The 24,572-nt window shown below is 35.4% G+C and overlaps 1 protein-coding gene and 1 pseudogene across 3 annotated transcripts in view; both read right to left on the bottom strand.

Moving 5' to 3' along the window:
• The window catches only part of DIAPH2 (diaphanous related formin 2), a 953,710-nt gene that overhangs the window by 569,964 nt on the left and 359,174 nt on the right, over positions 1 to 24,572 (bottom strand). The window lies entirely within an intron of this gene.
• LOC129476471 (uncharacterized) lies at positions 23,578 to 24,482 on the bottom strand (annotated as a pseudogene).

The raw sequence follows: 24,572 nt of genomic DNA, 5'->3' as shown, positions 1-24,572 counted from the left end.
TTATCCATGTGGATACAATTCCAGAGGTGATTCCAGCTACATGGAAATAATTTTTTAACACATTGGTTGAAATATGCAATATTTTAATTTCAATTAATGACGATAATATTAAAATGAGTGCAAGAATGGCAATGAAAGGTATGGGAAATCTACTCTGGTTTTTGCGTGTGATAGGTTTAATGATTTTTTTTGTTATTTTCTACTGTATTCTGCATCATCTTTATCTATGCATTTCTGGAAATATCACGTGAACCTGATGGAAAAAAAGGGCAAAGAAGATTAGGTAAATAGATAAATACATATGCAATACACAACAGATGAGAGTATTAAAAAACAAAAATAACAGCAGTGGTAGTAGTTTTACTACTGGTAACCATGAATACAATCTTCACAAGCACCACCAAAATCAAATTTTTATTACATATCTGCTCTGTATCTGGCATTAATTTTTATACCGCTTTTATATGATAGGTATTAACCACTGTCATTTTACAAATGAGGAAATCAAGGACAAATTTAATCATATGCCCAAGGTCATATAGCTAGTAATGAAAACATGCTCAACTTCACCAGTGATCAGGGAAATGCAAATAAAAATAACTGAAGAAATACCATTAATAGTCATCAAATCGAAAAATTTTTTAAGTCTCACAATATCAAGTATTGATGAAGATACGAAGAAGAATTTGATTATGCCAATGGTTGACAGTAAACATTCAGCAATGACTTAAAAAACACATGTATCAACATCTAATATATTTGAAGGTATGCTTGTCATAAACATAGCCCAACATTTCTGCTTGTAGGTCAAGTGGTCAAGGAGACAAAAATGTTCACTCTAACAGTGTTTATAACAGTAGAAAAGTTACAAACAGCCCATGTGCCCAGGGGTTATGAAATGGATAAACTGTGGTATATTAATACAATGTAATATCACACAGCATTTACAGTGATTGTACTACAGCTATATATTTCAACAAGGATTGATGTCAAATACAATGCTGAGCGGAAAAATTATAGTTATGGAAAATGGTACATGCAGTATAATATTCATCTAAATTAAAAATAAAACAGAGACTAATCTTGTGTATTGTTGATAGATGAGTACATATGTAGCAAAATTATAACAACATAGACTAGATATTCACCAGTTAATGACAGTGGTTGCCTAAGAGGAGGAATCTGATGCTGGAATAGGTAGAACCTTGGAAACTCCCATTTTAACTCTAATGTTTTATTTCCTTAAAAGCAAAGATCTGGGGTAAATATGACTAAATGTTAACATCTCTTCATTTTGGGTGGCTGGTAGATGGGCGTTTGCTACATTAGCCTTTGTAATTTCCTAGTTTTTGACATAAAAATAAAAATCATAGGAATAAATCACACAAACATTCCCATCCATTTTTATAGTTCACAAACTTAACCTTGGAAATCCCAAGGGCCAAGTGTAGACAGGAATTACAAACGATATGGAAAAGAATAACTAAAAATGCTGGTAAAGATGAATCCATTTGTAAGGAACCACTATTTTGTGTTCAATTGTTATCGAGTCTGTTTTGTGAGGAATAACACATGTGTTTACCAAACCTTAGGAGGGAAAGCTGATGCAATAGGCAGGAAGAGATTCCATTTCTGTCTCCTCGCACATGCTACATATTACAGCTGTGAAGCTTCCCCTCTCCATGTTGCCTACAGCTGCACACTAACCAAGGCATCCCACAGAAAGGTAGATTTCATTCTGACACCTGCATAGTACCTGAAGCAATAGGAATGGCATTACCAAGAATGTTTCTGAAGTTCAGAGCACATTAAACAAGACTAATGGTTCTAATGGTAGGGATAACACACACATACTTTGTAGTGATTTCCTAATTAAGGAACAAATCTTACTGGTTGTAGTTTATACAAGAACACCCCAAATCAGGAAGCACATGTTACTGCAAATTAACATCTGCATAACTAATATACTTGCACACCTGTTCATTAAGCCAATTACTGAACACTGCTAAATGTCACCAGAACATTATGTTTAACAGCGTGCATAGCTAATGTTGTGTATTTTCAAATGGGCCTCAATAGCTCAGCAGGTAATGTATATTTTAGGAAGGACAAATAAAGTTGTCTTACAGGTTTTAGGGAAGAATTTCCCTTGTTTGAAGTGGTAACTTAAATACCAAAACTGAAGTATGGTTTTTACCTCAAAGTAGTACACTTACATCTTGTTTAATGATGTGGATACATTCTGAGAAGTTCTTCTTTAGATGATTTTGTCATTATGCGAACATTATAGGGTTCACTTACACAAACCTACATGGTATAGCCTACCTCACAGTTTAGTAGCCTATTGCTCCTAGGCTACAAACCTGTACAGCATGTTACTGTACTGAATATTGTAGGCAATTGTAACAAAATGGTATTTGTATATCTAAACATATTTAAACATAGAAATGGTACAGTAAAATTATGATATAAAAGATAAAAAATGGTTTACCTGCATACAACACTTAGCATGAAGGTAGCTTACAGAACTGCACAGTGCTCTGGGTGAGTCAGTGAGTAAGTGGTGAATGAATGTGAAGGCCTAAGACATTACTGTACACCACTATAGACATAGGCTGTACACATAGGCTACACCAAATTCACAAAAATGTTCTTTCTTCAATAATAACTTAGCTTATAGTAATTATAAACTTTTTGTTTTTTTTTAAACTTTTGACTCTTTTGTAATCACACTTAAAATACAAACACATTGCACAGCTGTACAAAAATATTTTCTCTATACCCTTATTCTGTAAGCGTTTTCCTGTTTAAATTTTAATTTTTTACTTTTTAAACCTTTCTGTTAAAAACTAAGACACAAACACACACATTAGCCTAGGCCTGTACAGGGTCAAGATCATCAATATCACTGTCGTCCACCTCTACATCTTGTCCCACTGGAAGGTCTTCAAGGGGCAATAACACACATGGAGCTGTCACCTCCTATGATAACAATGACTTCTTTTGGAATACCATGTGAAAGACCTGCCTGAGGCTGTTTTACTGTTAACTTTTTTTTTTTTTTAAACAAGGGTACACTCTAAAATAACAATGAAAAATATAGTAAATACATAAACCAGTAACATGGTTGTTTATTATTATCAAGTATTATGTACTGTACATAATTGTATGTGCTACACTTATATATTACTGGCAGCACAGTATGTTTGCAACAACATCACCACAAACATGTAAGTAATGCATTGCACTACAATGTTACAACGGCTACATGTCACTAGGCAATTGGGATTTTTCAGCTCCATTATAATCTTAGGGAATCATCATCATATAAGCGGTCCATTGTTGACCAAAACATCGTTTTGTGGTACATGACTATATTTGACAAATGAGGTTGTCAAGGTGCTTTCCTGTTAACCTTTAACCTATATGAATTATCTTATTCAAGCTCAAGTCAGTCACTTTACCCACTGGTTGTCTCTGGCTTTGTTAAGTATGAACTGACATTTTTCTGGCTATCCCATTTATTCAGAGAACTTCCTGTTATTTTAAATGTCAGAATTCCTGTCACGAATCAGTGAGTCCAGCAATCAACTCCAAGAGCTAAGTGCATCAAACGAAGTACCAAGAAAGGCATATCTGTAGGAATTACGATGCTACAAAAACCAGTATCACTAGGCCAATAGGACAATTCTTGTTGAGAATACAGTCTGGGCATTCATCACACACAGGCTTTTCTGATTTGATATGGTCCATCTCAGCTTGGTGCAGATCCTACACACAATTCAGTTTAATGCTAAATACATTAACCTTGCTGAGAAAGACTCAACAAAGTAACACCCTGAAATATTTGTAGCCACAACCTCAAGTTGACAATGTAGGACTTTTCAGACTAGGAGGCTCACAGTTGCCTCCTACATATTATTACTAAATAATTTAAGATAAAAAATTTCCATGGAGACGCTGAGCATAACCCGCACTTTAATATTCCTCACAGAGTTCTTCCTTGTGGCCCTAATCAAAGCGTTTTGCTGTGCCTTCCTGAATATTAACTCAAAGCTGTGGTTTATTTTCATTATACATGGCTTGGTATCCTTATTTGCCTGAATTTGATGGTTGGTGATTGCTGCAGGAGGTGCTGGGTATTATTAATTTTTTATGGTTGCAGGGGAAGATAAAGACTAGAGACTTGAGATGGAACAATGGTGTTGAGGGGGGTGGGGTATGTGTTCCATACTTACCTAGTCCAGCCATATAACTTACGTACAAAGAACTGGAGTGAGAGGGTTGGAGATTATGTCAGGAATCTAAGGGCTCAGAGGAGTTGCCAGATGAAAAAAAAATGGTTGCGTAGAGTGGAGCTATATGCTCACAGAAGGCATAGGCAAGAGGAAGAATCCAAAGCCAAATAACATTAGCTGATTAGTTTCTGATCACCTCCATTCCCAGAGACTCCCAGAATCAACCAGGAGAGTCTTTGAAAAGCAGTTGAGGCAAATTTTAGATATCATGTAAGTAGGGATTCAGGTCTTTGAAAATGTGGGTATTAAAAATGTATTCATCAGGTTTGAAGTATAGGAAATTTAGATTATTTATACCATGTGCTGATGACACCTGCTTCATAGGAATGTTGTGAGAAAGAAATGGCACATATGTGTAAAAGCTCCAGTAACATAAAGAAGGTCAGCGAAGTTTTTCTATATAAGGCTAGATAGTGAATATTTCAGGCTTTGCAAGTTATACCATCTTTGTTGCAACAACTCAACTCTGCTATTGTATTGTGAAGGCAGCCAGAAACAGTAAGTAAACAAATAAGGATGGAAGTGTTCTAATAACATCTTGTTTACAAAAATAGTTGGTCAGCTAGATTTGGCCTGCAGACCATAGTTTCCAAACCCCTGACATAACAAGATGCTCAATAAATGTCTGATTCCTTATCCCCTTCCTTCTGCAACTGAGGTCGATTTATACTTGCTTCCACTTTTGCAAATAGGAGAAAATGTTCAACACTCCCCCTGCAAATTAGGATCTAGAAGCTCCTTGCTATAATTGTTGACATTCTGTTTTTCAAGTAGGATACACATAATCAAACACATTTATACTCCTCATGGTTTTTGAATGTGTCATTCATACAGGGATCAATTATCTCATCGAAAACTGTAACTGTCCTTTATTTTATTCTCCATATAGTCTCATATATGTTTTCATGTAAAATGACTGAAAACGCAGCTCAACTTTAATAAAATTAAAAAATTAGTTTCTACCATTCCATCCTTATTGGGGTTGAACAAGAGCTCATAAGCAGCTACAGTGCTCAGTAATGTTTCACTTGGGATACACTGGTTTATAATAAAATGAAGAGCAAGTTCTGAAAAAACACACACACACACATAAATCAGACTTTTGTATTTCATATAATACAGTTCTTATTCTATGCACATAAAAATATTATTGAGTCTCTCAATTTGTTTGTTGCTGGCTGAGCTCAATGGGAAACATTCAGAGTTAGACTGTCCCTGTTTTCCCCATTTGGATTCCAACTGGTTTCAATTTTATCTTTCAGCAGTAATTTTCTTTAGTTCAGAAACCACATCACTGTATACTGCTGCAGGTGATCAAAACATTAGAATAATTCTGAGAAGAGTAAGATAGGGAGGACCTGAAGATTTCATTTCCTTCCTTTTTTTTTTTTTTTTTTTTTTTTTTTTGAGACAGAGTTTCTCTCTATTGCCCAGGCTGGAGAGGAGTGGCATGATCTCAGCTCACTGCAACCCTTGCCTCCCAGGTTCAAGCCATTCTCCTGCCTCAGCCTCCCAAGTAACTGGGATTACAGGCGCCTGCCACCATGCTCGGCTAATTTTTTTTCATTTTTGGTAGAGACTGGGTTTCACCATGTTGGCCAGGCTGGTCTCGAACCCCTGACTTCAAGTGATCCGCCCACCTCAGTCTCCCAAAGTGCTGGGATTACAGGCATGAGCCACCACGCCTGGCCCCTTGTTTCTTTTTTTAAGTCAAGTTTAGTCTGTTGGTGACATTCTATTTGAAAGCAGAAAAGTAATATTTCAGACCATTTTGGAAATGTAAAAAGACATATGAGAATAAAATTCAAATAAGCTTTAAGTTCTCTTGTTTCCTGAACAGACTCACTACCCTCTTCCTCCTCAATCTATTATCCTGTTATACTACTAAGCATCTCAGAAGAATGCCTGACACCATCTCCCTGTCCTTCCCTCCTATTCTCTCATTTACTTGTGATCTGAATTCTAACACACTCATACCTACTGAATTAGCATGCTGAAATCTCTGCAGGTAGGGCCTCAGGACCTGTACCTCTTAAGAGCTCCTCAGGTAATTCCGAATATTAGCAAGGTTTAGAAAAGCTGCTCTGTAGTACATAACACAACACTATATAATAGCTCAATAAATACTTCCCAAATAGGAAAGTGCAAATATTGTTAACAGTAACCCATGAAAGCCCTCTCTATAATATCTTCCAAATCTTGGAATCTAACACTGAAGGCAATACTTGGTCAACCATTGGGCTCATAGGAATGAAAAATAATGAGATTTTATGAAAGAACAAAGGATCCTCAAGGTACACTCCGTTAATTTTTAAATCAATTACGAACTAGATGTATCATTGAGGGCAAGGATCTTGCATATATTTGTAAAATCTATCACTGTGCTAGGGATATATAAGTGAATTTTAATGCATTAATTAAAACTATTTATGTAAATAATAAATACTAAGATGAATATAAGATACCACTGCCTCTCTCCCCTTTTAAAGGTACAGGTGTCACAGGGGTAGAGAAGATGGGAAAAGAAAAAATAATAATAATCTGCTATTGAAAAGGAAATCAAAAGCAGTTAAAAATGAGTTATTCCTTTTCTTTTTTTTGGAGACGGAGTCTCACTCTGTTGCCCAGGCTGGAGTGCAGTGGTGCGATCTCGGCCTACTGCAACCTCTGCCTCCTGGGTTCAAGCAATTCTCTTGCCTCAGCCTCCTGAGTAGCTGGGATTACAGGCGTGCGCCACCACGCCCAGCTAATTTTTGTATTTTTTTTTTAGTAGAGATGGGGTTTCACCATGTTGGTCAAGCTGGTCTCGAACTCCTGGCCTCGTGATCCACCCGCCTCAGCCTCCCAAAGTGCTGGGATTACAGGCATGAGCCACTGTGTCCAGCCCAAAAATGAGTGTATTCTTGCTTGCTATACACACACACCTATTCTGCCAGGTCACTGAAAACAACCAAGGCAGGCAAAGACTTGGAATATGCAAAATAGGAAGAGAAAAATTTTTTATTCAATTAAAAACTGGAGTCTTCAAAAGAGAGAAAATTCAATCTAATAAAAGTCCAGAACTGAGCTAGATAAAATGTTAAGCAAGCACATCATAGCTTAGTTTCATTGCTTTTGGACACCATGTAGTCATTTTAAAGCTTGTGGGCCTTAGAGCAACAGATCTCAGAAACCATATTCTACTGAAAGTGCACATTCTTGAGTCTAATACTCTGCTTTACGTCAAGGTCCGTTTCAGTTAGCAAGTAGCATGTTGATATTATCTATGAAAATAAACCTGATTTTAACATGTAACCTATTTATCAAAGTAAATGGAGTCAACTTGTTATGAAACCTATCCAAAAAGTAAACTCAGTTTAATATTAAGTCATTGACAATCACAACTGTTGTGTGTGTTGTGTGTGTGTGTGTGTATGCACGCACATGTGCATTTGTGTATCATGAAATATATTATACTTAGGTAGCTTCAGTTAAACAATGAATTTCCATGAGGTATTTATTCAACTAAATGCCAGAAACAGTTTGGACTGTAAGCTTTTAAGAACTTAAAAAAAAAAATTGTTGGATAACAGCTCAGCTATGACAAACTGTCTTCTGTGAGAACTACCGTTTAATACTATATTCAGTGCTGTAGAGCATTCATAACATTACTGCAAACAATATAGAACAAAAACATAAGGCTAGCCATTTATAGTAAAATAATGGGTAATTGCCCACTGTGCACCTCTTACTAATTTTGTAGCCAAGAGTTAGATAATAGAGGGTCCTATACTGTTTATAAAGGCATATATAAGATGAACGCAATGTTTAAGATTAAACACTAAATCTGAAGGCAAAGCAAAACTCAAATGTTTGGTGGATCCTCAATATATGGTCCCTAAAATTCTTACTAGTTTTCTGAAATCTGTAGACTGGGGATAGAGCTATTACCGTACAAAGTAAAAAACATCTCATAAAGAACAGAATGAAATCTGCCTTATGTTAAAAAACAATCAGAAATCCTACAAATTGAAGGTTTTAATAGAAACTTATTGAAGATAAAAGAGAAGGTAATAGCCCAGGTAAGAAGCAACCGCTAATAGTCGCAGATGGCAAATGTATTTGACTGGATCAGGACAGCAACCTGCTGACTCTTTTTCCTAGCAAACTATTTCAAACCCGCTATGCTCGCCATTAGGCTGGCCTTTACTTCACCCCAGCCACTTCAGTCCTATCTCTGTGGGGGATCATTGTTGCTTCCCTCATGGCTGCCACCAAAGTGTGCCTCTGCTTTTAGCCCAGAATGCTTTGAATCTGAACTTAAGAACTGATTATAACTACAGAGACAGAGCAGGAAGTAAATACGTAAAATTTGGAACAGAAGTGTTGTAATAAAATCAAATTAAAAATTCAAACTGGCTTATAAGATACAATAAATTCCTGTTTCTTACTGGAAAATTTTACTAAAATATCAGTTAGAAAACATAGACTCCAGAGTTGGGTGTGACAATCCATGAAGAAGAATGAAAAAGGGCAGAATACAGCTGACCCTTGAACATCATAGGTTTGAACAGCCAAAGGTCCACTTATATAAATTTTCTTCCTCTTCTGCCACCCTAGATAGCAAGACCAATCTCTCCTCTTCCCCTTCCTTCTCAGCCTACTCAACATGAAGATGACAAGAATGAAGACTTTTATGGTGATCCACTTCCACTTAATGAACAGTAAATGTATTTTCTCTGTCTTAAAATTTTCTTCACAACGTTTTCATCTCTGTCCTACTTTATTGTAAGAATACAGTATGTAACAAAGGTAAAATACAATATAAAGTACAAAAACATGTGTTAATCCACTGTTTATGTTAGACGTAAGGCTTTTGGTCAATAGTAGACTATTAGTAAAGTTTTTTGGGAATCAAAAGTTATTCTCGAGTTTTCAACTGCATGGCGGGCGGTCGGCACCCCTAATCCCCATGTTACTCAAGGGTCAACTATATATCTAGCTTTCCACTTAGATTTCGTGGAACTGAATCTGATAAGACATTCAAAAAGGCAGAGATTATATCTGATACCAAGTGCACTATTTAAAGAAAACTGAAGCACATAAGATGTAATAGGTATAAATGAGTACAGAAAATAAAAGTTACTTCTAGGTAGCATCATCCTTGAAGTCCTGCCTCCAAAATATACACATTTTTAACATCTTATGGATATGACATGAGCTATTGTGTATACTGTTATTCTGTGTGCCTAATAAAGATTAGGAGAGATTACAGTTTCTAATTTTAAGAGTAGCTAAGACAGCAAAAGTATGACAGGACTCCTGAATGACTGTAAAATATTTTCGGTTCATCTCCCTTCACATTTTTGCTGTCAAGCCTTTATCTATCCATTAAGACCGAGGTCAAATGTCACTTTCTCTATGAAATCTTCTCTAATTACCACTAGATTCTTCATCTACCTTTAGCACTGAAAAGGTATTTTCCACATGCTGCCCTACTTAATTTTCATGTATGCATCTTATTGACTTATCTAAGTTATAAACTTGCAGGGAAGAGAACATTCACGGTACAACTTTATCTCCTACATCAATCCCTCCTCCCATGGTATGTGGAAAATGATGCTCAGGAAATATTATGAGAATAAAATATGTGAAACTTTAGAGTGGAAAAATGAGGGTACAGGAATATAAATGTGAAAGTGATGATCTTCTGTCTTCAAGGTGTAACTAAATCCTAAGTAGTGAGGATGCCTGAAGTGTTGAGCCCAGAGAAGACAGAACAGCCAATTAAGAGGACAAAAAGAACAATAAAAAGGTATGAGAAACAGGGGAGTTCATTGTCCCAGAAGTGAGAAAGGAAAATGTTTCGATAAGAGAACGTAATCAACAGTGTCAAAAGTAGCAGGAAGGTCAAGCATAGTCTAAATCCTTAAAAAAAAAAAAAAAAGACCAGAAGAAAATAGGCCATTTCATATCATATAGAGCAATTTCAAAAGAGCAATGATAAGAGAAGTCATATTACAAGAAATAAGAAAGGGAATAGAAACACTTGCTGAATAGAGATCACTCACTTGATCAGTTTAGTAGGAAAGATAACTATATAGTGTGAAGGAGACAAAAACAAAGTGACTGGATTCCAGTTTTGTGTAAGTTTATCTATTACAAGAAGGCACCTGATTGTCAAATTCAAGAATAGTTTTTATGCACAAAATGATTTCAGAATAAACCCAGCAGACAATGATTTACTGGATAAAATCAATAGGAACTGTGCAAAAGAGATTATACTGTTCAACGATCCATGTTGCATCAATACATATAATGGAATGAGACAAGGTGATACAATGGCCCAAAGCTTCCTGGAAGCGCTCTTTAATGAAATTAACTAGCAAAATAAAGTCTACATAGACAGTAAGCAAGTACCACATCCTTTTTTTTTTTTTTTTTTTTTTTTTTTACTGACAACAAAATAGAATTTCTCAATGTGACAGAAAGAGAAAAGTAGCATGTAGCAGTACCAACAGAGCTAAATTGAAAATTGTTTAGAGAACCAAACGTTTATACAAGCACAGCCCACAAGGTTCTGTCAACATTTCCAACAAAGAAACATGACAACTCCATCTATCTGAGTCAACAAATGAATAAAATGGCATGTTCAAGGGGAAATGCCACAGAAGCAGCAGCCTATGCCATTTTTATTGGCATACAAAAAGTGGCAGCATAACAAACTGCTAATAAGGATTAGAACATTATTCCATTCTGTGATATCAGGGCTAACCTAAAATATGAAGTATTTATCTATAACATTAGCTGATTGAAATAAACTGGCTGTCACCCAATTACCTACTGTGTCATGAGTATGTGAAATCTGACACTGTGCAGGCCTAATGGTAGTTATTCAAGCTTCCCTGCACACCAAGTACAGATGGACCAGTTAGGTGGCCTGCCAATACAAAAACAGGTGGCTTTTCCAACTTACTAACTGCATTTGTAGTCATATTAAGAGAAAATATTCCAATAAAAGAATGAAATTTGCTGGGTCCTTTTAGTGAAAAAAGCATGCTTCCTCAAACAGCTTCAATGTAATAAAATTAAAGAAATAGTTAAGTTCCTGGTAGGGGGCAAGGTGTTACCCTATGAAGTGAAAGAATTCCAGGAAACAAGTCACTAGCCTTAAGAAACATATATAATCCAACATAACTGCCAAATTAACATTTCAATTAATTTTTGTTTCAGGTTTTATTTAAAAGGCGATTGCCTGTACATTCCATGTCTCCTTTTGCCACATATGACTCATCATTTAGTAACAGCACTCAAAGCAAAGCAAATGTCTAATTTCCTTTCTAATAGTAATTATCAATGATGTTATTATATATCTTCTATTTAATGATATCTTAGATTATATCTCTCAACAATTTAATTATCATAATAACTCTTCAAGATAGGATCCCATTTTTACCATACAAAAGCTTCGGCTCAGACCTGTGAAGTGACTTCGCCCACCAAATGACTATTAGATCTGGGATTCAAACCTGGATCAAATGAATATGCTTTCAATGCATATTCATTCCACTACAACAAATTCCCTCCATTAGTATATTTGCCTATCATTTCTTTAAGTGAACTATGTTTAAAACAAAGCAGAGTGACTGGCACTTAATAGGCACCTTTGTAAATGCCAATTCCTAGTTAATGGCCCCCTCTACAAACACTGCACTATACGTAGTCTAATAGAGTGAGATATACAAAGAAATGGGGTTCTGTCAAATTACAGGTAAGCATACCAGACATAGAAATTTACGTTACTAAAAACGATGAAAGAAAAATTTGGTTTAACAAAAAGAACAGAAATGAATCAATGAGCGTATCTGCTGATATAGTCTATGGTAATTCAAGCATGATACAATGACTTCACTATTTCCCAAAGGCAAAGATGATTATTTGCTGGCAGTTTTCTAAGCTAGCCCTTTAATACATATGGTCATTATCAGTTTTAAAATAAAGAATCTCAGTATGAATTTTGCTTAAGTAATTCCAGTAATGTATAATCCACAGTAAAAATGCACACTCAAAGGTTAATATAAAACCTAGCCTACTATACAAAGTGGAATGAAATTTCCCTGGCATAAAATACCTTTGGGAATGAGTTACCTCTTGGCAAAATAAAGAGTATCAAAATAATAACAAAAAACATGTCAAATACAATAAGAGAGAAGATGTTGCATTTTTAGCAGTTATTAAATGCTGGAGTTTACCACCACATAAAGGCTTTTACAGCTACATCCTCAATACTTGGCCACATTAAAACCTTTTAAAGCATGTAATCAATGAAACTGCAATGCATAAACACACATAATGAAAAAAACTACTTCAAGCTGATCACTAGAAAAATAAGAGCACTATTCTCTTAGTTGAGAAATGAATCATGAAGTGTTCTTCCTAGAAATTGTCCTACTGGTTTAAGATCTGAAATTTGATAACAACAGATAGGAGTGACCTTGCTATCATTCAACTCTGTATTAATCTAAGTATGTTACATATATACCCATATGTATATACATCGATAAAGGAAACTACTGAATTTATTAAATTACTAATAGTTTTTTTCTTGAAACTTTCTTCTCAATGACTTCAAAGACCAGACTTCTCTGATAAACAATCCTATGCTTCTGACTAGTCTGTTTTCCATATTGTATTCTCTACTTCTACCTACTCCTTATATATTAGTGACCCCAAAGTCCCCACACTCTAGTCTTTTTACTTTATATTTTTGCCCTGTGCAATCCACTACCCTGACTTCAATCATTAATCTATGTGTTTATGTTTCTTGCATCTGTATCTTCAGCCCAGGTTTTTTCTCTGGGTTGCAGACCCATAAATCCAACTCTTATCTCTTCCACAGGACCTCCAAATAAATATGCTCCAACATGAACTCATTCTCAGTTACCTGAGAAGTGTTGTGTCTGTTCCCTACTCCAGTGAAAGGCATCATAACAAAATATATAGCATAGAAATAAGAAACGTTCAAGCCATTTTTGAATCTTCTCTCCCTAGGCCTGCCCTCCACCTGCAAAATTCTGCCTAAATTTCTACTGCCCTGTTTAGAGCCCTCAATAATTATTGCTTAGATCTTTCATTCATTAATTCACTTATTCTACAGTTATAACATGCATGATCATATACAAGCAATGTAAATGCAAAAATGATTAAATGCCAGGTGTGGTGGTTCACACCTGTAATCCCAGCACTTTGGGAGGCCGAGGCGGGAGGATCCTTTGAGCCCAGACAACAGAATAAGACCTCATGTTTACGAAAGGGAAAAAAAAAATTAAACTAGCCAGGTATGGTGGCCTGGGTGACAGAGTAAGACCCTGTTGCTAAAATAAACAAACAAATAAATAAATAAATAAAATTAAAAAGAAAGAAAAGATTAAAGCACAGTCTTTGCTTTCAGATGGACAAATGAATAGCTATAACAATGTATTAAGGTGTATAGAAGAGCTATGAAATTACAGTAGTCACTCTGATTTTTGTTTTGTTTTGCATTTTTTTCTCCCCTTTACTCCAATTTCTTCTACACATTCATTACTGGGGTTATCTTTTTAAAATGTTAAGATATTATTACTTATCCTTATTTTTTCTCCCTATGTATATGTAAAGCTTAAGTAATAAGTAGGGAATTTAGTACCTTTTAAAATCTGGCTCCAAATTAACTTAATAGCACCCAGGTGTCTCAATGCTCTACCCAAACCAGATTACTCACTATTAGACAAAATCAGGACATCCCAAGCCTGTATACCTTTGCGGAATACCTTTGTTGAATGTTTTTTATATTCCATTCCTTCTCAACCTGAACACATTTGGCTGGGCTAAAATGCCATCTCCTTTGAGATGCCTTCCTGAACTCTTCCAAGCAGAATTAATTATTCCCTCCTCTGGGCCTCTACAGGGTTTTCTCCCTATCTTGGATGTAGCACTTAATATACTGCACTATCATTAGTTTAGATATCTGGCTCCTCCATTAAGTGTGTCACTCAAAGCCATCAGCAATATCTTGATCATTGTTATATCACTGGAAAGTAGTACCAATTTGATACATAGTAGACAATGAAAATAAAGCTTATTGAATTCAATGAAAGAACTATATTGCCAACCTGTAAAAATTCTTAAATTATACATGTTAGAAATTAAATTGTATCCTAATCTAACAAATTAAAAGCCAGCCTTTCCAGTTATTGACCTTCAACCTCTGTATCTATAAACAAAATGCATTTAAGATGCCACAGTCATTCATTGGTGCATATTACACTTAAAAATGGCTAATCTATGATTATGTTTTCAATTTCCATCACTACCATGAAACTTAACAGCTGGCATATGTGTTTCCCTGGTAAAACCCATTGCTGGCGGCAGATAAAAACTAAGACAGATTTTCCTATGGCAAAACCCTACAATGTCAAGTCACTCTATATGATAAGCAGAGCCAATGTGGGTGATCCTAGAGCCTGAAGTGACTGCATGCAGGCAGCTTTCATTCAATGCCCTCTAGTCCTGAACTGAAAAATCAAAAATCACATATATCCACACAAAGCACATGTACATTCATTACTAAGGGTCCATTAATAAGATAACGATCTGTGTAGACTGTATTGATTTTTTTCTTAGACTTTTCTCTTTTATTTCTTTTGTGAACGGAGAAGGGAAGAATTGTGTGAAAGAGGGACTGGAAACTTGAACTATCGACAGAACATAGTTCTTGCCCATGAAATCACCTCCTGAATCACTCTGATTCTTCAATAGGTAGTTATAATAGTGTCTTTCCCTATTCTAAAAATGAGTATTAATAAAAAACTAAGTCACATCAGAAAAGGCCAGGTACCATAATTTCTGTATTCTAGTACCAATATCTCATGTTTAGGAAACTGTAACATAAGAATAAAGTCATTCTGAGATGTCACATGTCCATGTAAGAAGGGGTCACCTTAATTTCTGCTTCTGAAAATATGATAGAATATGTACCCTGATATCAACTACCTGTGAAAAGAACTAAACATGATATTTAAAAAAATAATTTAAAATGTATAGATAACCTGGCAAGAAAGTAAGGAATACCTGGAGGCCAAAAACTAAGTGAAAGATAAACTTAGAGAGATAAAAATCAGTGGAGTCAGCTTTGACCTTGAGTGAATATTCTGAACCCAGATGAACTTGAGCATCAGTTGTCAAGGCCTCAAGTATAGGGGAATAGAAACCAAGCCTAGGGCCTAATCAAAGTGGAAAGAGTAATAGGTAATGGTCCTACAAACCCCAGAGGATCACACCTCAGTTTAACAGTAAATTAGAAATAAACTTGCTCATCTCCCATGGGGCCTGAAAAGAAAATTGCCCATATCAAACCTTGGTGCTGGATGGAGAAAGTAAAAATCTTCTCTGATAATTTCCTAGTCCAAAGCCAGCCTTCATGCAGCCTGAATTCATAGCTCCTCAAGAGTCTTTTAAAAAAAGAAAACCTGAAGCCAAAAATATCAACATCAGTCTAGGTTGGTTTTGCAACCCAGCAAAAGCAAACGTAAATCTCCTCTGAAGGATATCAACGCTCATGCTAGGCCCTAAAATAGTCCCCCAGATAAATGTACAAGAAATAATAAGCATGTTTAATATAAAGTCATATTTAACACTTCCCTATATCCTATTGCACAACAATAGTAAATTCCCTACTCCTAGAGATTCTAACTCAGCATTTGTGCTCTTATTCTTCTCATCTTCATTCCCAAAGGCATTATGCCTATTCATATTCAGACTCTCAGGCCCTCTCATCTTATACTCTTCCATTTGACTTCTTTAAATACAGCTCTGCTCCTGTCTGGCTTCTAAGATCCCTCAATGCTTCCAAATTTCTTAACAATTAAAATCTGAATTTCTTAGACTAGCATTTAAGGGACCTCATAATCCAGCTCAAACTTGCCTTTTTAACACCATTTTCTGCCATTTCCCCTAAAGGTACCCCTGCTTCCCCCATCTCCAACACGAACCTTGTAGTCTACTCACATGTTATATACCTACTATTGCCTGGGAATATGACATTAGAAGCACTAGGGTTTTCAATATACAATTTATTCTGCTGAAAATATCTTTCCCCGACCCTCAAACATAGTATTAAACGTCCAAATCTACTCAGCTGTAAAGGCACAGCTCAATTACCTCTGCTTCCATGATGACGCCCATGTCTCTCCTTGTCTTCCCTGCCCTCATTCCTTGCAAATCAGTATCACTTCATCTCTATTTCACTTTTAGGACTTTCATGTTTGGTATAGTTGTACACATCTTAAACATTAAAGCTCCTACATGTAAGGGTCCAAGTCTAGCTTAGTCATCTATAGTCCTCAAAAATACTTAGCAAAGTATCTTTTGTATAATAGGTGTTCAATAAATTGTTTGAATTAACAGATAAATTGGCTTTAACAAGCACTTACATTCAGTAAATACTATATTGAAGGCCTATAAACACAATCATGAGCATCCCAAATTCCTGTTGTTTGACAGCTCTTAATTTTGAGCAAAGCAGCTAATGAGAGAAAAGATTTTCAAAAAATCAGATTGCTCCAAGTTCTTCACATGTTGTCTCATCTCAGATTAAATGAAGAAAGTGATACTTCTTTAGCCCAGATACGTGCTTCTTACACAGAAATGAGCTGTGGAAATGCAGCTGGCTGCAGTTTTCATTTTCCTTCTTATAGGTAGACTATCAAGCTAATTAAAGAACCCCATATTATCCTTAAAAATACATTCAGCTATTTAATAGGAATAGCCATCTAATTATTAAAGGCTATAGTAAATATATTCTCTGAGCTGTTAAAATTGCTTGAGGTGAGTGGCCAATTAAAAAAAAAAAGAAAAAAAAAAACAAAGCAAGACAGTTATATATCACTAAGACATCAAAGAAGTAGTCATCCCCTGACAAATTAAACCAGAGAATAGATATCTGCATCTCTAGATAAAATTAACAATACTTCAAATTCCAGATTCTGGAAGCATCTGCTAAACACACTCCCCAAACCCACCAAGCCAGCAGCTGTGTGATCTATTTAAATATTCCCCAAACCACCTGGAAAAAATGCAAATTATACAGCCTTGTTCATAAAAGAAAATAAATAAATGTCTCTGCTGAATTTCTACCCTCCCTGTATTATAAAAGTTAACAGCCCTGGCAAGGGAGATTGCATAATTAAGAATTAAAATCTTAATGACTTAAATATTTTATTCAGTCTTTGATATCACCTTAATGATAGTAGATGTCCAGAAAGGGATAAAATGTGATTTGCTGTAGAAATTTAAAGTCTCTTTGAATCAATAATAACGAGAATAAAAACTTATTTACATTCATGTTGTTCTAACTATTATATAAGACCAAAAGCTAAATTCTATATGGTATCTAAGGTATTTACAGAAAGTGATACTTTTAAAAAAATCATTCTGTAAACCTAGAAACCATGTTACCACCTTCACTCCATGACTGCAAACTCAAAACACAATATTCCAAATAATTTAAATTCAGCAAGCAATATTACTGAAAGTAATGAATGTACAGATATTCATTGAGAGCGTGTAAAAAATAAAATAGAAATAAATGCCAACTTTTCCAAAGTTAAGACAAATCAAAGGAAAAAGGACTACAAAAAAATCATAAATCAGATGGACATATTAAATAGGCTCCTCAGGCAATGATCTAGTTTAATGTAACACTCAAAGAGCATAACGAAGTTCTTCTGTTCCCTTAAGCTAAAGCGAACATCTCTGTATGGTTTCCAAAACTGACACATTTGAATAAAATCCAAGGATGACTCTAGTATCAATGTTAGTAGTAAGAGTAGTTTCTTACCAGAGGAGGGAAAAAAAAAAAAACAAACCGTGGTTCTATTATTTGTGTGTTGTTGATGTCTCATGTAGATTGGGTCAATCTAAAATAAATTCTTTTAATATACTCTCATCATTATGCTACTACTACTTAATGAACCAAGTGAGAATACATGATTATTCATAAAGCAAAAGGCAACAAAAGGAAAAGATGACTCAAAAAACAACACTCATTTAAAAAAACTACCCAGTTCAAATATGTCAAGAAAATATTTCACAAAACAGGGATTTGATCATCACTGTCATGATAAAGGGGGGAAAGGTATACCATTAATTCTAAGATCTACTTTAGAGAAAATTTAATGGTTAAAAATATGAAATTTTAGGAAGCATATATTTTGACACAGAAGATTTAAAAGTATAGTTGTTTCCACCATCAGATACAGCACTGATAATAAACAAAAGAAAAACATCAAATGTCACCATGTTATAAATCTGAAATTCTGACTTTACGCCTTAGCAACCTAATGAGTAATACATCTGGCAAGCTGGTCTAATAGTTTGGAGACAGGGAATGGACCCTGCCACCAGCTTCATTGGAAGCACCAGTAATTTAAGTAACTTTTAAAGAAATAGAGCTGCCTGAACAGTGCTTGCATATATAGTAAGTGCACAATTAATATATCAAGTGCAACAGAAAGCAACTCAGTATGTGAAGCACTTTTCTGTTGCAATGACTCAGTGTATGCTTATTTGTAATAAGATCACTTATAAAGTAATATAAGAATGAAGGGAAAAATTTAGATGCTTAGGAAGAGAAAAGGAATTAAAATAAACATGAGTGATATCAGAAAATAAAGGAGAACACTGAGTGTATGAGTTCTGAATTGAATTTTGAATTATTCAATTCATTGAACATGCAGAAATTAGTTTCATCAATATTATGTCCCAACTACAATAAAGAGATATATTTAAAACCATCAAAGAACTACCACACCTTAAGTAAACTCTATGAAACCCCATAATCTGATTTTTAAAGTTGAAAATATAAACAAATATCAAGAATTGTTTTCTCCACCTGTAGTATTCCATAGCAGATTATTGAAGCTACTGTTTAACTAACTTTCTGAGGTAGAAACAGATTCTGTTTTCTCCTTAAAATCTCTTGTCTAATTCTATTTGATATTTTAATTTCTTATTTTATTAAGTGAGTCACTGAGGCAACTCAACTAGAGTATGAATATATGGCCGTTAGATCAATCAATGGTATTTTTCTTATGTTAGGGAAAGTATTTGCTACTCCTTCACCTCACACATTATTACTTTTAAAAATTAAAATTATTAATTATAATTAGGCTACTATATATGGGCTCAAAATTACCACTCACCTGCATCAAACCAATGAGACACATGTAAAAGTACAATCCTATGATATGGCTAAAAAGTCATGCCCTAATTACATTTTTAATGTTTGTTGTCTGTTAATAACTTAAAAGTAACTTGCCTTTCCTTGCATTCCAGTAGCAATGAGCACACAGCTAGCATCCAGGTACAATTTCCCACTAAAAAAGAAGACTGTGTGAGAGTAGCTACAAGATGAAACTAAAATGTCTTTGTATGTCAAAAAGTAAGGTAGTGCTAAAAAAAAGAAAAAATGTAGGCATTTCACAAGAACAGCTTGAGGGAGCTCTCACTGGCTAAATCTGGGAAAAATTTAGCACCAAGTAATGCATTGCAGTAATGAACTATAAACCATTGAAAAATGGGAATTTATAAGTTCATACTAATAACAACTCTTTCAATAAGTAAAAATGATAGATGAGAAAGGAGAGGTCTTGCTTACAGTAGAATGCTGAGTGCCAACCGCTATATGTGGAAGGAGTACTGTAATTGGCAAAGTATCATTTTACAACCATTATGATAAATGTTAGATAACCTAGGGGAACATTTTGATGAGGAGCAAGATATCTGCATGGTCTTAAAGTGTCTTCCTACAGAACTGCTTATTAAATCCAGGGAAAAAAAGAGTTAATTAGACACTAGAGAAATTCCATAATACCTTAATCGAAAATTGACTTCTCCAATGAGAGGTGGACAGATAGTGAGTACCTCCAGGTGTGATACCTCATATAATAGCACCTATGCTGAATTCTGGCTAAGAACACATATCCTGAATCTAATCATAAGGAATACTATGTTTCTAAAAAGGAGATTTATATTTTTCAAATTGTTGATGTCATAAAAGACAAAGAGTGGCTGTGGAAATGTTCCAGATTAAATGAGGCTGAAGAAGAAATAGAGATGGAGATGGAGATTGGAAGGAAAGAAGGCAGGAAAAGAGAGGGAGGAGGGTTAAGGAAGAGGGAAAGAGAGAAGAAGCAAAAGGAGCTTAACAGTTGAGCAGGGTAAAGGATATATACAAGTGTTCTTTATAGTATTCTTAATCTTGCAATTTCTGTAGGTTTGAAATTATTTACAAATACAAGGTAATGTATAACTAGTCTTTTCTTGGTGTTTCTCAGTGTACTATATTATGCTGTTTTCCTGGTCTTGCTTGAAAGGAAATCATTTGAATACCTATTTAATACCTATTTAAATTATATTACAGAATAAAAGGAAAACCGGAAGTATTAAATCACACCATCACCAATAGCTTAGAATCTTATATCAAGGGGGGTACAGAGACATATACCATATAATATTATGATGTCAATGATTAAAGCTAAGATACAATTTCCACACAAATATTTCACATTTCTTTTTGTTAGAATCATACAACAAAGTCAGCGGATCCCTTAAAAGTACCTAATACAACCATTTGATTTTTTGGTTTATGGAACTGAGGTCACACGGTCACAGAGAACCAAGACTTAAAACACAAGGACTCCTATTGAGCCTTGTCACCTGCCAAAGTATATACTTGGCTAACTTGAGCAAACTGAAATGTTTCAAGTAAATCCTTTATATAGTGTTACTATGAACACAGCAAAAAAAAGCCTATTTTATCCCTTAAGCTGTTTTAACTTGTATAACTGAAGGGTTTATTTTAACACAGATTATAATTATATATATATTTATTTTAAAACATGAATTTATAGATAAAGGGTACTATATATGCCTGACTACGCTTCAAAAATTCATTATAATCATGGCTAGCCACCATAAATGTCATTCCACTTAAACTGTTCTCATTAAATGTACTATCTGAACTAGATAAACACAATGGAATCCATTTTCATTGGGCTATCTCTAACAATGCATGAAGTGATTTTCATTCAGTCATCGGTTTATAAAGTAATTGGTTTGCCAATATTTCATCTTCATATGATCCTGTTGACAGAAATAACTATTAGGTAGCATAATCCAGCTACTCCATCTTTTCCATTTAATCTTCAGATCTCCTAGTCACTCCCCCGTCATTTACTAAAGACTGTGGCAACTGACTCAGTCTTTTTGTTCACTCTATCTTCTGTTGTTTTCAGTGACTTCATCATCTGCATCAGACCTATTCTAGTCTCTCAGTTTAACTTCTCCATCTTTTCCTGAATTCAGCCTCTGCCATTCAATCCTGTGATCATCACACTCTGACCACCAAAAGTAACACAACCTCCCAAATCTCAATTCAATCACCATAACTGATGATCTTTTTTTCTATAGGTCCAATTTAGTCGATCAAGTAACCCTGCTGAACCAATTATTAAATGTCAATGAAGCCACCAGCCCTTTGACCCACCATCCATCATTCCTCTCCTGTCCTCACTTGCCTCCCTGTCTAGTTTAAATTCCATGGCCCAAGATGTATTCCTTGACATTAGTAATCATTATCTAATGCACCTTCCCCTTAATGCTTCTATATGTTTTTGCAGGCCTGCATTTGTATGGCATTCTTAGAAAATAGCATAATTGGGAAGAGTAATATCACTCTAAACTAATAATAATCAATTTCAAGGGAACACTTTCTATTATCCAGCAATGACAGCAATACTATACCGATAATTACTTCACATTTTTTCAAATGATTCACTTCACATCAATCCATCCCACACTGTTGCTAAACTGTTAGGTGATGACATTGCTGCCTAACTAATGAGAAAATAGAAACTATCAAATGGCACCACCCCACCCATAATCATGCCACCAGCAAATAAACTTGCATTTATACCATCTTCATCTTTCCCATTACAAAGGAGAAAAGGATCTTCCTATCAAAGGTAAGTTCTTCCACATGTAGATCTAGGACTCCTCCCTTTTCTTTCTTTCACTTTTTATTTTCTCTCTCTCCTACATCTTCAACTTTTTCTTTCCAACACTACTATTCTCATCAGCATTCAGAGATGCTTCCATGTTTCCCATTTAAAAAAAAAAAAACACATAAAATAGGCTGGGCACGGTGGCTCATGCCTGTAATCCCAATACTTTGGGAGGCCGAAGCAGGCAGATCACCTGAGGTCAGGAGTTCGAGACCACTTGGCCAACATGACAAAACCCTGTCTCTTCCAAAAAATACAAAATTTAACCAGGAATGGGGGTGTGCACCTGTAGTAGTCCCAGCTACTCAGGAGGCTGAGGCACGACAATCACTTCAATCCGGGAGGTGGAGGTTGCAGTAAGCCAAGATTGCACCACTGCACTCCATCCAGCCTGGCCTATAGAGACTCTGTCTCAAAAAAAAAAAAAAAAAAAAAAAAAAAAAAAAAAAAATCCTAAAATACCCTAATACCATACCCTTCCCACATACCACCTTCTCCATGCTCCTCCAGAACCAAGCTTTTCAAGAATTGTCTAGCCAAACTGCTTATACTCACTCACCTCCAACTGTATTCTTCAACTCACACCAACATGGCATCTAGTTCAAACTCTCAGTAGCATTTGATTCATTTGATTGTACTCTCTTTCTGAGAACATTTTCTTATTTTGGTTCTATGACTCATACTGTTCTACTTTCTTTGGTCATACTTTCCTCAATTTGCTTTGCTGGATCTTCCTCCCTTCTTAAGCCTGTAATTGATAGAATGCATCAGGGCTTCTATCCTGTACTTTCGTCTCTTCTCCACGTATACTCTTTCACAAAGTGATTTCAACCAGATATATTATGTGAATACCATCGGTGTGCTAATGATCTCAAATTGATACCTTTAGCTATAACTAATCCCTGGAATTCTAGACTCAAACTCTAACTACTTACTACTTACCAAACAACATTTCCAACATGATTTCAGTCTAGACAAAATATCTCAAATGTAACATGGCCAAGGCATAACTCTCTATTCTTGACCCCTGACTCTGACACCACCCAAGTTTTTCCTTTCTCAATAAATGGTACCATCAACTAGTTGCTTAGGCCAAATAATTAGGAGTCTTTCTTGCTTCCTTTTTGTCTTTTATCGCACAAATCCAATTCATCAGCAAGTATTATTGGCTCCATCTCCAAAACATATGTGAAAACCAATTAAAGCAGTGAACAAAGCAAATTGAGAAAGAGTGGGCTAGTGAAGGAGGACACCCAGGAGAGTGTGAAGTCACGAGAACCAATATCATAGTTTCCTCTAAGAAAGAGGGAATGGTCAAATATATAAAATGCTGCTGAGAGGTTAAAATAATAATTGAGCCACAAACATGGAAGGTCACTGGAGTTCTTAAGAAGAGTAGACTCTGTGGAATGATGAACATGAAAGTTCAATCGGAAGGGACCGAGAGTGAGATGACAATGTAAGACAGTGACTAATAGAATAATAGAGAAATTTTTCAAGGGGCTTTGCTCTCTGAGAAGCAGAGAGATAGGGAATAGTTGGAGTGAGCTATGAGGTCAAGAGTGGTTCTTTCTATCAAGAGAAGAGACACTAGAGCATGTTAGTATGCTGCTGAAAATGATCCAGTTGAGAAGGAGAAAATAAATACGGCATGGAGAAAGGAGCTAAATCACTGAAGAATGGGAACCAGGGCACAAGTGGACAGATTGCTCTTCCATAGGTACAGGGACTCTTTCTGTCCACGGTAACAGGAAATAATATCAATAAAGATACAGGACAATTTGATAGATTTTGCAAGGGAATATGAAGGGGCTCTTGATGGAGTGCTTCTAGATTTGTTAACGAATTATGAGGTAGGTCATCAAACATGTGCATGTTTACGTTTCTCTAAGTGTTTGTGTGGTGTGTACTTTGGGGATTTAGAGGTGAGGCATGAAAGAAGTTGAAGAAGAGAAAACGTGAGAAATAGCTACGTTAAAGAGCAAGAAAAAAAGATACTTGATAGTTTACAATATAGCATTAAATGTCAAATTTGTCACTTACAGGGTTTGACCAAAAAGAAATCACATATATACCAGTTTGGTGGATTTTTCTTTTATTGCAAAATTACAATTTCTTATTATACAGCAATGTATTTTTGGACGATAAAACAACATTACATATTTTGTTTGTTGTATGCTCAAACAAAAAACCT

The sequence above is a fragment of the Symphalangus syndactylus genome, chromosome X (genome assembly GCF_028878055.3).
Source record: "Symphalangus syndactylus isolate Jambi chromosome X, NHGRI_mSymSyn1-v2.1_pri, whole genome shotgun sequence".
NCBI lineage: Eukaryota > Metazoa > Chordata > Mammalia > Primates > Hylobatidae > Symphalangus > Symphalangus syndactylus.
This window is presented reverse-complemented; position numbering and strand designations above follow the sequence as displayed.